The sequence below is a fragment of the Lissotriton helveticus genome (assembly GCF_964261635.1).
Source record: "Lissotriton helveticus chromosome 1_1 unlocalized genomic scaffold, aLisHel1.1 SUPER_1_unloc_11, whole genome shotgun sequence".
In the NCBI taxonomy this organism is placed as follows: Eukaryota; Metazoa; Chordata; class Amphibia; order Caudata; family Salamandridae; genus Lissotriton; species Lissotriton helveticus.
This window is the reverse complement of record NW_027611650.1, coordinates 3,975,441-3,990,932: the sequence shown is the minus strand read 5'-3', so window position 1 is coordinate 3,990,932 and position 15,492 is coordinate 3,975,441.

Genomic DNA, 15,492 nt, shown 5'->3' with positions numbered 1-15,492 from the left:
TAGCACAGAAACGATAGTAAGTAGCAATAAAAGACAGTTGTTATTGTTATTGTTATATGTACTTCTAAAGCGCGACACTCATCCAACAAGGATATCACGGCGCTAAAATTAAACAGTAAACCATAAACAAATTACCAGGGACTACTATATATTCTATTTAGGGAATAATGCAGTTTTTAGTTTTTTCCTGAAAGTGAGGTAACAATCAGTACATCGAAGATCGATAGGCAAGTCATTCCAACACTTAGCGGCAAGGTGCGAAAAGGCCCGCCCGCCCATCCTGGATAGTTTTATTCGTGTGGTGACTGCTTTAGCTGTGGCTTGTGAACGTAAATTCCGAACTGGGGCATAGAGCTTGATTCTGTTCCGCAAGATGTAAGGGCCAGTATTATGCAAAGTTTTATGAGCAATGCACAACATTTTAAATACTGCTCTTTGCCTCATAGGCAGCCAATGTAACATTCTCAGGCAGTTTGTAGCAGAATCGTACTTTTTCTTATCACAGACAGCTTTGGCTGCCGCGTTCTGGACCAGCTGTAGTTTGGAAAATAAATAATCCGCCATACCAACAAACAGCGAGTTGCCATAGTCCAACCTACTAGTCAGTAAAGATTGAACTAAAATCTGTCTACATTCCATCGGAATCCAGGGAAAAACACGTTTCAGCATTTTTAGTATGGCGAATCCTTTGCCACAGATTGTGGTAACATGATGCTTCATAGATAAAGTGGTGTCCATATGGATTCCCAGGTTTCTAGCGGTCAGGGTTGGGTTTGGTGGTGTACCTAAAGTATTTGGCCACCAAGAGCTGTCCCAAAGCTGTTTGGATCCGCCGAATAAAAGAATTTCTGACTTGTCAGCATTTAATTTCAGGTAGTGCCTATGCATCCAGTTAGATAGCTCTGACAGGCAGTTATGTAACCTGTTTTTGGCGTCCTCTTCACCATTGAGGGTTACCATCAACTGAGTATCATCAGCATAAGAGCAGATATTGATACCCCATTTATTGCCTATAGATGCCAATGAAGAAACATAAACATTGAACAATGTTGGGCTCAATGTTGCTCCCTGTGGCACCCCATATTTGATCTTCCGAGGAGTGGAGGTAAGGTTTCCTAAACAGATGGACTGGGATTTATTCGATAGAAAAGACTCCAGCCAGTTCAGGGTTTTACCATGAATTCCTTTAGCAGCTAGCATATTTATTAGCAGTTTGTGGGAAACGGTATCAAACGCCGCTGATAAATCAAGTAATATCAGGGCGACCGTTTTGCCTTTATCAATCTGCGTTCGAATGTCGTCCATCACAGCCAGGAGTGTTGTCTCAGTACTGTTATTCGATCTAAAACCAGTCTGAGAAACATCCAGCAGGTTATTGGTTTCCAGAAAGCTTGACAACTGTTTAGTTACCAATCGTTCTAAAACCTTTGATAGATATGGAAGCTGTGAGATGGGACGGTAATTGGCTGGATCGTTTATGTCCGCGCCGGCTTTTTTTAATAGTGGTATTACAGCTGCATTTTTTCAGACTTCTGGGAATTCAGCTTGGTCCAAGGAAAGATTAAGAACTTTTGTAACTGCTGGATATATTACGGGTGTAAGCTGGGAGAAGATATAGTGTGGACAGACATCCCATGGTGATCCTGATTTGATTTCTAACATAGCTTTGCTAACTTCTTCTTCAGAAAAAGTGCCAAAAGTAGAGCAGCTGGCCTGCATAGTAGAATCAACATGATACTCTACATGGTCCTGGCTATTATTTACAAAGGAAGCATAGATTTTATCAATTTTTTCACGTAAAAAATCACTAATTTTGGAGCAGTTTTCATGTGAGGGAGTCAAGTTTGAGATGAGACACGGTGGGTTACAGAGTTCTTTTACTATTTTAAAAAGCTCCTTCGAGGAATTTTTGTTGTCTAGTATTCTTTGGGAAAAATAGTCTTTCTTTGCTTTGCGTATAGCTGTGTTGTATACTTTCAGCTGATGTTTATAAGTAGCTCTGTCTTCGAGCGTTTTACTTAGTCTCCATTTGTGTTCCAATGTGGTACATTTTCTTTTTACAGTTTTTAGATCTGAGCCGTACCATTTCTCTGAGATTTTTCGTTTAGGTCGATCTATAGTACGGGATAGTGAACAATGATCCAACGCTTTCTCAATGTTGCTAAGCAATTGACGAATTTCTTCCTCACTGGAAGTTCCAGGACTAAAATTATAATCAAAGTCTTCTTTAAATTTTTCCACAGAGAATTTTTTCCAACATTTTGTGGAATTTGTCGACTGAACGAAAGGTCTTTTATTCTTTATAGGTAGGTTCAAATTAAATTCGATCCTATAGTGATCCATCCAAATAGCCCACAGAGGGCCCAAACCATATATAAATAGTGGTATAAGAACCACAACTCGAGTCAAGACGAGCTCTAGAGTAAGTAGAATCGCTGGGACCCCAAGGAACCACCCAAGGTGAGTAAGTGCGAACCCCCACGGAGGACAGGTGCAGTGTCGGAACACGACTGCGTGCTCCGTACAATCCTATGAGGAAGTTGCGGTTGAAGTTCTAAGGTTTAAGGACCCTTTTCAGTGTGCTTCAAAGAAACCCCGTGGAAGTTAGGAGGTTGGAGAGCCACCCCATCTGTGGATACCGTAGTACCAGAGTTACCTATCCCAGGGAAGCCGGGTGCATAGGTCTGAAGTAGCGTTGGAAACCGCCGTCGATCTCAATGGGAGACTTCAAAGAAGAGTCACTGCTGGAAGGATGAAGAACATCCGGTGGAATCCAAACGTGTATTTGGGATGAAGTGTACCTGGAAGCAGAGGGGACAGAGTCTGGGTCACTGGGAGTGACCAGGGGCACGGTAGACGAATGCCCGCCGATGTCGGGCGCTTCAGCTGCGTTGACGGTGTTTTTGAATCTGCAGCCACGGGGACCCATAGATGTCGAAGACAACCAGGAGCCGGATGAGAGCTGTCCCATAAAGGATGTCAAATGCTTGGGGGTTCGGTGTCCTGCATGGGCACCAACAAGCCTTGGCAATGGCAACCCACGCAGAAAGTCAAAAAGAGTAACAGTTTGGACCAGCAAAGTCCAGGAGATTCACCACAGGAAGGGGAGTCAGGGCAAGCCTGCAGCAACTAGGGAAGCCAATGGAAAACAAAGGTGACCCTCAAGTGGATTCACAGGTCAGAGGCAAAGGAGTCACGAGAGGACCTCAGGTGGATTCACAAGATGACAGTTCATGGAGCACTCAGTGTGAGGAGGACAAAGATCTTGGTAAGAAATGTGCCCAGAGATTGGGGATGTCAGTAGCCCAATGCACTTGTCTGGCAACAGCCAACAAGCATATGCACTTGCAAAAGTATGCAGTGCACAGGGGTTAAGGTTTCACAGTCCTCACAAGGGACCTACCTCCTGTGTTGCTGGGATCTTTGGAGTCCAGAGGAGCTCAGGAACAGCAGACTGGTACTTTGGGATGTGGTGCCTGTTGATGCAGGGGAGTGACTCCTTTGCTCCAAGGGAGATGTCTTCAGTTGTGCTTGATGGTCCACAGGTCCTGCACAGTTCCTGTATGGTGCACAGGCACAGACAGACAATGCAGCAGACTGAGTGGAAGATGAAGTCTGGCCCAAACAAAGTCCAACGAAGTCTATGTGTCCAGATGGTCGAAGTTCAGTGGTTTCTGGTTCAGAATCTTGTCCACGTCGAATCAATGGTCCTACAGCCAGTTATACCCCTTTGTACCCACAGGAGATGGTTGGACAGATGCAGGGGATCCTCCCAGGGGAGGGTCTGGACAATGGCAAGGATACTCCTCTGTCTTGTGTCCAGGTTCGCGCCACAGTGGGAGCCATCGGTTCCCAGAACTGGTTTGAGCTGGACTATGCACAGGGACACCAAGTGTGCCTCTCGTGCAGACTTTCAGGCACTTTGGAAGTGCACCCACCAAACCCCAATACCAAATCCTGTCTGTGTGGTGGCCACACCTCCCTGTGACAGGATGCCTATTGTTCTGCCTTCCTCTTCTTGAGCTTGGCTCAGCAGCAGGAGGGCAGAATTGTGTCTCTGGTCGGCAGCAACCCTTGTGCGCTGTCTGGGTCGAGAAGGGTGGTACCGGAAAGACCAGGGACCCACGAAGCTCGCATCAAAATGGTGGAATCATACCTCCCACAATGGTTACTGGGGTGGAGGAATGATTCCAAGGTGTTTGATACCAAACACAACATGGTTTGTTGCAGCCGTTTTCGAGATAGCATTTTACGCAAGCATACCATGCACCTCCATGTATATGTCTGGTTGCGTCACCAACAGCCCGGGAGAAGGGTCTCCGTATGCTAAATGGATGCTCTGCTCATGCAGGGGCACCCTCTCTCGTAAAACTCAGCACCCTGCCTTCAGGATTGTCAAGGTCTGCTATAGGGGTGTTTTAAGTGTAGTGACCAATAGATATAGTAAACCTGCAGACATGTCGTTCCATTATGCATGGCCTCTCATGGGTGGCATAATACATGCTTCAGCCCATGAGAGGCCTCTGGGTTACCTATGCCCTGGTGTACTGTATACTAGGGACTGACAAGGGTACCCCAGTATCCAATCTGGAGTGTACCTAGTACATATCAATTAATCAATCAATCAATCAATCAATCAATCAGAGTACTTGTAGAGCATGCTACTTACCCGTGAGGGCCTCAAGGCGCTGAGGGGACGGGTTAATACTACTGCTCAAAGAGGCAGGTCTTGAGGAGTCTTCTGAAGGCGAGTAGGTCTTGGGTCTGCCGTATGAGGGTAGGGAGGGTGTTCCAGGTCTTGGCGGGGAGGTACGAGAAGGATCTGCTGCTGGAGGTTGTTGGATGCGGGGGACAGTGGCAAGGGCGAGGCTGGCGGAGCGGAGCTGGCGCGTGGGGTGTAGAAGCTGAGTCTGCTGTTAAGGTAGGCTGGTCCCGCGCTGTGGAGTGCTTTGTGTGCGTGGGTGAGGAGCTTGAAGGTGATCCTCTTGTCGACGGGGAGCCAGTGTAGGTCTCTTAGGTGGGGATGATGTGGATGCAGCGGGGGACGCTGACTATTAGTCAGGTGGAGGCGTTTTGGATGCGTTGTAGTCATTGTAGGTGTTTGGCTGGGATTCCTGCGTAGAGTGTGTTGCCGTAGTCCAGTCTGCTGCTGACGAGGGTTTGTGTCACCGTTCTTCTTGTTTCGGTCGGGATCCACTTGTAGATCCTGCGGAGCATGCGGAGGGTGTAGCAGGAGGAGGAGATGGCGTTGACCTGCGTAGCCATGGAGAGGGAGGAGTCGAGGTTGCGTGCATGGTCGCTGGGTGTTGGTGCTGTTCCCAGTGTGGTTGGCCACCAGGAGTCGTCCCAGGCTGAGGGGGTTGGGTCTGAGGATGAGTACCTCCGTCTTGTCCGAGTTCAGTTTCAGATGGTTGCTCCTCATTCAGTCGGCGACGGCCTTCATTCCCTCGTGGAGGTTGGTTTTGGCGGTGTGGGGGTCCTTGGTGAGGGAGAGGATGAGCTAGGTGTCGTCGGCGTAGGAGATGATATTGAGGTCGTGCTGGCGGGCCACTTGTGGGTGGGGGGCCATGTAGATGTTGAACAGCGTCGGGCTGAGGGATGAGTCCTGGGCGATGCCGCAGATGATGTCGGTGGCTTCGGATCGGAAGGGTGGGAGGCGTACGCTCTGTGTTCTGCCGGAGAGGAAGGACGTGGTCCAGTCAAGGGCCTTCTCTTGGATACCAGCTTCTAGGAGGTGTGTCTTTAGAGTGCGATGGCAGACCGTGTCGCTGTTTGATGTTGATGACCTTCCGTAGTTGTGGTGCGATGGCTGCATCCGCTTTGTTGAATACGTGGTGTTGGCACGGGTCTGACGGAGATCCTGAGTGGATGGAGTTCATGACCTTGCGTATTTCGTCGTCATTGACGGTGGACCAGGAGGTCAGGCGGATGGCGCTGGTGGTGTTCACAGGGGAGGTGAAGTCTGGCGTAGTCGGGGCAGTTGTGGTGTTGAAGCTGTTGTGGATGTTCGCGATCTTGCGGTGGAAGAAGATGGCCAGCGAGTCGCACAGTTCTTGTGAGGGCGGGATGTCGTTGGCGTTGGTGTAACAGTTTTAAGGAGAAAACAGATAGACTGGGGTCCTGATTACCAGGATCCCAGTCAGACTAGTAAAAAACTAACACAGCACTAAGAAAAAAGGGAGACTTGAAATATCGGCGGGGACATTGACCCACAATGACAAACACTGGCCACATAGTGATACGGCACAGCAAACGCCCACGGTGGGGGATGAACAGAGAGCACTCAATAAGCGACGATCCACTGAGGGGCTTGGTGAGGTGTGCCCAACATATGGCTGCGGTGGGGGCCAGGGGCTGCGCGGACATCCCGCTTGGGACCCCTTCTCTCCAATGCACCTGGGACAATTCTGAGCAGAAACAAACCATGCTAAGGGCTGTGGCAAAAATGCACTGCGCCTAGGACTAAAATTCAGGGGCATATTCACAAGAACGTTTGATTAACATCACCAAAAATTGCTAACGCAACTTTACACATCGCAGCCCATCGCGGCAAAATAACTCTGTGTTAACATGGAATTCACAACATGACAGGAGCATGCGATAGTCCGCCAAAAAGGCGGCCAATGTCAGAGATACAACCACCCTGATGGAGATAAAAACACAAACCACAACACCAGAAATCGTGCGATGAGCCCATTCGCGATGAGGAAAGCAGGGATAAGCACCACCAGGACCATGAAACACACGGCAGGCAGGAATAAGCACAACAAAAGCCTGAAAAAGTTAGACAGACCAAACAGAAAACAACAGCCAAATACAATGGAGGCAACCTGAGACAGCAGACAACCCCACCAAACCCATTTGCAACAAAACATTAGACATGGCAGGCCATCTTGCACAAGATGAATGCAGCCTGAGTGCGGAGGAGGACAATTGCAGAAAACCAGAACTCCAGAAATTATGCGAAATGCACAAACAAGCAGAAACATGACAATAACAAGAAGGCAGCAATGCACACTGGAGGTGGGAGTCCAGCGCCACACCAGGAACTGGATGACATGGAGGAAATGATGTCCACCACATCAGTCTGGAGACGGTGGCAGGACACAGGGAGTGGAAACTGCACCAAACAACAGACACAACAGCAACAGGGAGAGGAACCAGCAGGGACTGAGGGAAGGGGAGAGATGGGCACAATGGCACATGTGCACACCTAAGCACAGCACAACTGCAGACAAACCATGCTCAAGAGTAACAAAACCAACCAGAAGCACAAGTCACACAACACGGTAATGTCACACCACTGAACAAGCACGGAAGTGAAGACAACATTGCCTGATAGGGAGAAGGGTGAGCCAAATCAGAGCAGAAGGAACATCTCACACACAATGCAGCACATACATATAGGAAGCAGAGCACCCCAACATCGAACACAATGTGGTACAAACACCAACTTGTGCACAAACAAACATAGGACACAAGTGCACCCGCCTGTGGCCAGTAAACGGCCATTCGCAACAGGCAAAGCATGAAACAGGGACATGATAATGCCCAAGTACAAACACACTGTCCTGATGGTGTAGCAATGCACGTATGGCAGGGAGCCAGAGAGTCTGTGACACACACATTGGCATACAAATCAAGAAACGACACCGTTGGAGACAAGTGAAAGTGCGGATACTTTATCAACAAGTGCGAGTCAGTACGGCTAAGAGAAGTGCCACGATATGTAAACAACAGCAGCAGCATGTTTGAATGAGGAAAGAAAAACCTCCCCAACACAAGTCAGTGCCAACCCGCGTTGGTTGTCCGCGCCTGGAACATGAGTCCTGGCCAATGCAGCCATGTCCAATGGCATCTTGGGATAGGTGACCATACCCACAACATGCAACCATGTGTCTGGACACATGCAATGGCTCACATCCAGTTGTGGCTGCAGGTACTTTGTCAGTCGTCCATGAACGCGACTGCAGCTGCGTAGGCCAACATCTCCAATGAGCGATCGTCGTCCACCACATCTGACATGTTGCCGATGTAATCCATTAGCTGACCCGGACAGATGTGCTGACTCCAACCACTGAACCCAATGTGCACCAAAGCCCATTCGGGTAGTGGCTCAATATGCTCCCTGCACACTACAACTCGTGCAATCTCCCAGGTCCAGTTTTCAGCCTGCAGGCCAAACATCCATGCATGCCATAAGCGGTCATCCTGGTGATACTCCTGGTCGTGGGCCAACAGGGGGTGCACACACGCCTAGTAATCCAGGTCAGCTACTGTTACTTTGGAGAGGCAGACATCCATGGGCCACTCGAATATGCACGAGTGACAATGCATCAGAGGCTGCATGCAGGTGGCATGTGCAAACGGAAGTTCAGCCGGTAACTGATCAGCAGCCCTGCCAACGGCGGTGCCCCAGTACATGCAGCAGACGTGCACGGTACAGCTCCACGTGACTGGAGTCGAGCATGTATCTGGGATGGTCTGCCATTGCGTCAGTGGCTCTGTATGAAGCGGCACTGGCTTGGCCTGAGACAGTCCGGTGGATGAAATGGCACAGCTCGGTGCAATGAGCAGTGTCTGTGTGCAATGGGTGCAGGCCTTGGTTGGGGTGGGAGTACGAGTGAATGCCATTTCACGCACGCCAACTATGACCAAGGACTACTGTGTGTGGAATGTGTACACGTTGGTCTCACGTCGGGCAGTGCATAGTGTGTGAGTCACAAACAAATGCTATGGTATCTGTCAGGGGTTGCTGGGCACATGCAAGTTTCTCTCTCAGGGGGTGCTGGGCACATGCAAGTTCCTGCTCGGAGCTGCAGATGTGCTACCGCTTGATAGTAGAGAGAAAAGACCTTTCGACCCTACAGTAACTTCAACAGCTGCATGCATACAAGAGACGTACAGAGGCCGGTCGTGGGTGTGGTGGGACGTCTGCGACCCTGGGATTCATGGATGACATGCCCAGCACAATGCACATGAGCGGACTCACTGTGTGTCACATTGCCACACAGCTGCTCCTCCCTGCCACGGGCACCCACACTTGTGTGCGCTGCACGGTTGCATCACGTGCACTCCTACGGGACTTCATTCTATTGTCTGTCTGCGCATGTCCAGCGCCATGCCAACAATAACACTGGCCTTCAAAGGTGTGCGCCCACTTGGGTGTAGGCCAATGGTCCGGACAGGGTGGACACAGGTGTTCAGCCCATGGCTGACTGGGATCGTGCTGCGAATGAGGCCAGGCAAAAGACTAATGCATCCGCAAGACTGATACACATGACACCAGGCATGCAGGTGCCAAGAAACCAAGTGTCGTTGCGCTCCTACATGTCCCCGTCCCTGCGGGCCTGCCCTCCTGGTACATGCGACATTGCAACATCGTGTACTGTGGCACTGGTGGTGACAATACCCCAAAACAAAGACACACTTACCATACTTCATGCACCGGCACATGTCCGGACCACAACCTGCCCCCCCTGCCGAACTAGCACACGCAGCCTGTGCATGCAGGGGGCAGGTGTGGGCTACATGTCAAGGGTCACTGCCAACGCTGAGGTGACATGGCAACGTCCGATGAAGACAGCACACTGTGATGTTGCAGGGCCCGTGCCCATCATTCTGACACAATGAACACACGGGCACACTTGCTCAGATGGAGAAAATGGCTACGGGCATGTGCGTACGGCCACATTTATTATTAGGAACACTTTCAGAGTGACACCTGTGTTGGACGTGTGTGGGGTGTGTGCACACCAGCTGGCAAGGGCGGCCTGGTACAGTCAAAAACCCACAACAGTGTACATCATAAAGGACACAACCATTCAACCATAAAGGCCCCATGATTTGTGCTGCACAGAGTTAGTAGCCACGAATGCACTGCGTCCCGCATGGGCCTGCCGCCACGGGCCGCTGACTTGCGGTGCACTGGGGCAAGGTCACAGGTGCTGAGCAGGTTCATGTGATGATTAGGGACCTTGTCACGGAGTGTATCATTGGACAGTGGAAGGTGTACCCCCAGGGCACGATGCAGAGGCCAGGCCCACGCTGATACAGTCACCATTGTGGAGATAAATGGAACAGACACATGTTGGACACCAAGTCCAGTCCAGCCAGAAGAAGATGCAGAAAACCACCAGGCCATGGGCTCTGACGCCACCAAGGTCCAACTAGATGGTGCCCATGACTCATTGCACACAGAGTTAGTGACACCAGTACTGTTATGGGATGCCTCCTGCGATGCGGCCTGTCCAATGGTGTGGAGTCCTCCACATCTTACCCAAGACACAGTTCTACATGTGTGACCTAATGGACCGCATTGTAGGCCTGTGGCAGCGGTCAGCACGGGCCATTCACCGAGTGTCGCTGGTATAGGTTGGATGGCCCCACAGCCTGCGTAGTACAGGTTCTGTGGCACCACGGGACGTGGACTTGTGATGTACAGGGTTGATGGCACCAGGTCAGTTAGTGTTCGGTCACCTCGTGACTGTGACCCGGATTTCGTCTGGACTGAGCCCCATCTTCCTATTACTCCTCTCCGTTCGACCACTGGTGTGGACTCTGCCATTCGCGATTCACAACTAGGTGCTGGATGTGGAAACTACTGGCCTGCAGGGTAGTACTGGTCCCTCATCCATGTGTCGCCGGGTTGCTGAGGTCACTGCTATTCAGGCCTCAGGGCACAGTTTCACATATGGTACCTACTGGGCCGAAGATGATGCCGGTGTAGTATGTGAATGAGAATGGAGTAATGTGGGCCAGCGATGGTCTGAGAGGCTGCCAGGGTTGTGGACCTTGGGCTTGGAGCTTGTGCCTGCATGTGGTGGGCCCTACGTGACACACGCTGGTGTTGGGAGGTAATCAGTGTGGCCTGGATGTGCAGGGGCGGGCCTTATGGGTTCGTGGTCCAGTGGGCCAGGGTACAGCAGGTGCACAGGATCGCAGGCAACTCCGCTCACGTGGACGCCCTTGTGGAATGGTGAGCGGCACCACCATGGCAGAGACGTTGGGCTTTCCGGAAGAGGACCACACCCAGGGCTACGTGTTTTTTATTCACACCCTTATGCTGGCCTGGCATACGCCGGGCCATCCCACTCTACGCACGCTTACTGGGAGGACATAACAGGCAACATTTCCGCATACTCTGCCATTGGCCGGGAAGATACGGTGAGAGGTTTAGTGTCTGGATGCCACGTAAATTTTCAGGACAGGACTTCGTAAGTACCAAATCGGTGGAAGTTGTAAGAGGGCCAACTTGAAGTGATACTGGTTCAGAAACTTTGTTGATGACTGGTGTACCTGAAAAACCCAAGGAAATACTATTTGAGCCAGAGAGAGGTACCTTGGGAACTTCGTTGTGTTGCACTGTCGTCCTACTGGCCCCGGTGTCTATCAGAAATGTGGTCTCTTTACCTAGGAGCTTAGCATGCTCATAGGGACCCTTTTGGTCGACCGGGATCGGGATCAGTGGACGACTGTCATTTTCCTCCCAGCTGTCTCATGAAATTGTGGGGAATTCAGGATAGGACGACACTGGGTACTGGTAGAGTTGTGTCGCTAGTTTAGTATCAGCTGGGGAAGCTGATGTGGGAGCAGAGGGTCGAGGGGTATAGGTGCGAGGTTTTGTCTTTCCAGTGGCAATATTGTGTTGTAATACTGGACAGTCACGTACAAAGTGGCCAGGCTTTTTGCAATAATTACAGGTAACCCTTTCTTGTGGTACTGGAGGTTGCTTTTGGGTCTGAGTACTTGTATTGGTCTGTGCTACCAATACCTTCATCTTAGTATCTTTTGTCCTTCTTTTCTCTTGTTCTTGTTCGTCCCTAATTCTGTTTTGATGATACTGGAGCATCTGAAGTGCTTGTGAAGGGGGACTAGCTTGCCAAGTGCTTTCAACTGTTAATACTCTATTTTTGATCATAGGTAAGGCATTTTCTACAAATTTTGAGACAAACAATCGATTATAGGCGTCTCCACCTGAGGAGAGACCGCTATTGATAAGAAAACATTAATCTTGTATAATAGTCCCCTACATCCTCATCTGGTTTTGTTTGCATGCAGAGATAGCATCCCAAACTTCTTTCTTAGTGGCCAGCAACTGAGAGAGTATTTTTGGGAGAAGGCGAGGGAGTTCCAGAACTAGAGATCCCAGGCCTTGTACAGGATCATGAGAAGTTTCTTCTTTCTCTAAATCTGCCCATGCTACCTTTTTCCCTTCAACCTCCCAATCTTTTCCTTTTAGTTTGTCGTATGTTCCTTGAGGTAGCAGGACTTTTAGGAGAATGTTGAGATCCTTGTAAGTAAAGGAACCCATTTGAAGAATATCCTTGAGTTCCCTATGGAAACCCGTAGGATCTTTTTCGTGTGAAGGGACCATTTTCTTCATTTCTAAAATTTCAAATTTTGTCAAGGGAGTGTAGACAAATGTCTGTTGTAGCTTTCCTGCAGAATCCATGACAGGGTGTACTTCTCGAAGGGGAAATTGTCCTTGGCTGTACCATGGGGGATTTGAGTCATATATATCAGAAAAGCATTGGACATAGCGTTGTCGCTAATCCAGGACAATATTGAGGAATTCTTGTCCCCTTGCCACCCACCTTCCTTCTAGACAATCCCGTAAGAGAGGACGTAACATTTTGGGCAGGTAGCCAGTGTCTTCGTACAAGGAAATGAGGTGTTGTACCATATAGATGCTAGCTAGTCTTTGAGAGGCCAGAGGGATCGATAAAAACATTTGAGCGACTATGTCAGGGCCGTATATGGAGTATTGGGATACCCAATGGGTGCTTGATCGAGCAAGTTCTTTTTCTTGTGTGGTGAGTGGAGGTTCGTCGTCCATCAAATCATCCAGAGCTTCTTGTGTTTGTTGGAATAATCTATCTGAAGAAGCTGACCATTTTTTTGTCTTATTTCTGAATTGTCCGCTACCTAGGGAGCGAGGGATACGGGAACGTACTGCTCCGTGAAAAGCATTTTCTTCTTCTCTGTCTTCGTCTGTACCCTCATTCTCGGTCTCCTGGGTAGGGGCATCTTTTTGGTGAGAGTCGGAAACCTTACTGGTAAAGAGAGGGATAAATAGATCTATTTATTTTACTTTATTATAACTTCCCGTTACCACTGCTTGATCTAGCTGAAGTAGATCATCGGGAACCTTTTTTCCAGCACTTGAGATCATGCGGATAAAACAGGTAAGCATAAATCAGGAGAGGCATTTTCTATGAGCGATAGGTCTATTTTTAATAGCCTCTTGTAGGACTTCTACATTTTCTCCTGTTCGGAGAGCCTCGTAAATTTTATTCAGACAATTTGTGATGTTTGGTACCTCCCGTATGCCTTCTAGAGCTTCCCGTAAGCGATAGGAGACATTTGCTTGTGAACCTTCCCCTGGAATGGGGTCGTCCTCATATTCTAACATAGGTGGAACGCCACCCGTAGTGTCAGGGATGGGTTCCGTCTGGGTAACTACTCGTCTGGCTGTTATTTGATTAGTATAAGCAGAAGGGGGTTCCATTAAATAGGTGGTAATGAAGTCTTCGGGCACGGAAGGAACCTTAGGACGTGGAGGTGCAGTGGAGATATTTGGGTCTGAACTATCCTCGGACCCTGTCTTTTGCGAGAGGACGGGATATACACCCGTCACAGAGGCCGAGACCTCCCTTTTCATTTGTTCGAAATTAATATCATCATTCTGTTACTGTAACTTTCTCATCCTACTTTCTTCCGAAATTCTCTTTCTTTTCTCTACTTTCCCTTGCTCTTTCTGTTCCCTTCGATGTGCTTCCTTTCGCCATATTTTGACACTCTCTAACATCGAGGGTCTTGCTTTCCTTTCCCAACATTTCTTTTCAACCGCCATGATACAATTCAAATCCCATGTGCCACTCTTTGGCCATCTGATCGCAATTTCTAAATCTTTAGTGTAACCTTCCCAAAGATCCAAATACAAGATGGCACCAATTCCATATTTCGTATACATGAAGTAACCAGGAGTATCCTTTGTGGGGACGGGTACAGATTGTTCCAGTAACCCCTTCCGGGTACCCAGATTACACAATTTAGAAAACAAAGGCATTTTCGTCAATAAATAAAACACAAATTTACACTTGATAACTTGATATACCCTGAGTATCAGAATACAAACATACCGTTTTCTAGAAACCTAGAACCCGTCTTGACCGTGCTCTGAAAATCAGAACCCGTCTTGATATACTCCCAGCAGTACTCACTGAGGTGCAGAGAACTTGAAGACCTTGAAAATCTGGGAGACCTGGTCACTGGACTAGTTGTGCTGCGCTCTTGATCAGGGACTTGTCGGGGTTCTGAAGACCTCGAACTCGGCAACTTCACAATGTTCGGGCTCTGGGTCGAGACTTCCGCTGTCGTCCTCACCGCCTCGTGTGGATGGCTAGGCCACGGCTCGGTCCCTCTTCGACACGAAGGAGTTCATGCAGGAACACCCTGCAGTGTGCACTTGGAAGTCCGTCGGTGTCTGGAGAGACAGGTTCGGGTCCGCATCACCGGCGTGTGGGGAGAAAGGGAAGTACCTGTTCGGGCGCCAATTAACTGTGGTAAATATTTTAGTAATTTACCTTGATCGGAATTTCTATAATATCAATAAGGTCAAGCATGAAGAGCAGAGTCCGTGGTGGTTAGAATTCGGGTCTTTATTCAGTAACTTGAGTTAAGGGAGAGCTCCGTCACCTAAGGAGGCTCGGGAATAGTCTCTACTTTAATCACAGAAACATGGCAATTATACACAAAAAAGAGGAAGGAGCTTCCCTTGAGTAATGTCAGTTACAAAGAATGGCGATCATACAGAGATCATGGCAGTTGAGATGAAACTGTGTCACAATAAAGAGGAAGTCATGGCAGAGGCAGAGGCAGAGAGTTAAGAAATAACCCTAGGCTGGTTCCTTGGATAAGAAAAGGAGAAATGGTCGTGACAGGATGTCTGGTGTCATGTGTTTAGTAAACAGGAGCTGGTTTCTCGGAATTGGTTGTCGTGTCTTGGCAAACGGGGGCTTATTTCTCGGAATTGCCTTGACCATAAGCGGGGGTGGTTACAACGGGGGCTCGTTTCTCGGAATCGGCTTGACCATAAGAATGTACAGTTGCAGTTTGAGGAAGAGATGTGTTTGCTTTGCGTGCAACCTTGCGTTGATGTGCCCGGGTTTTCTAGTTACCGACATGATGAGCTCGGGACATGAAAGAGAGGGTGTATAATGGAACATAAATAACGAAAAATATCCATTTTCCACACCTCTCCCCACATTCAGCTAGCGTGTGGCTGAGGTGCCATGCCATTGATGGCTCATGTGCCGGGCTTGCCCAGGTAATCTTTGTGAGTTGTTCTGTCGTGTCTGGTGGGTGGACGTGTTGTTTTGCATGTTGGTTGTGAATTTGTGACGTGTGTATTGCCTGGGTTGTGAGTTGCATGGTTGTGGAGTTGAGGTGAGTGGAACGTTCATTTGGAAATTGCCAAGGGATTGTGCA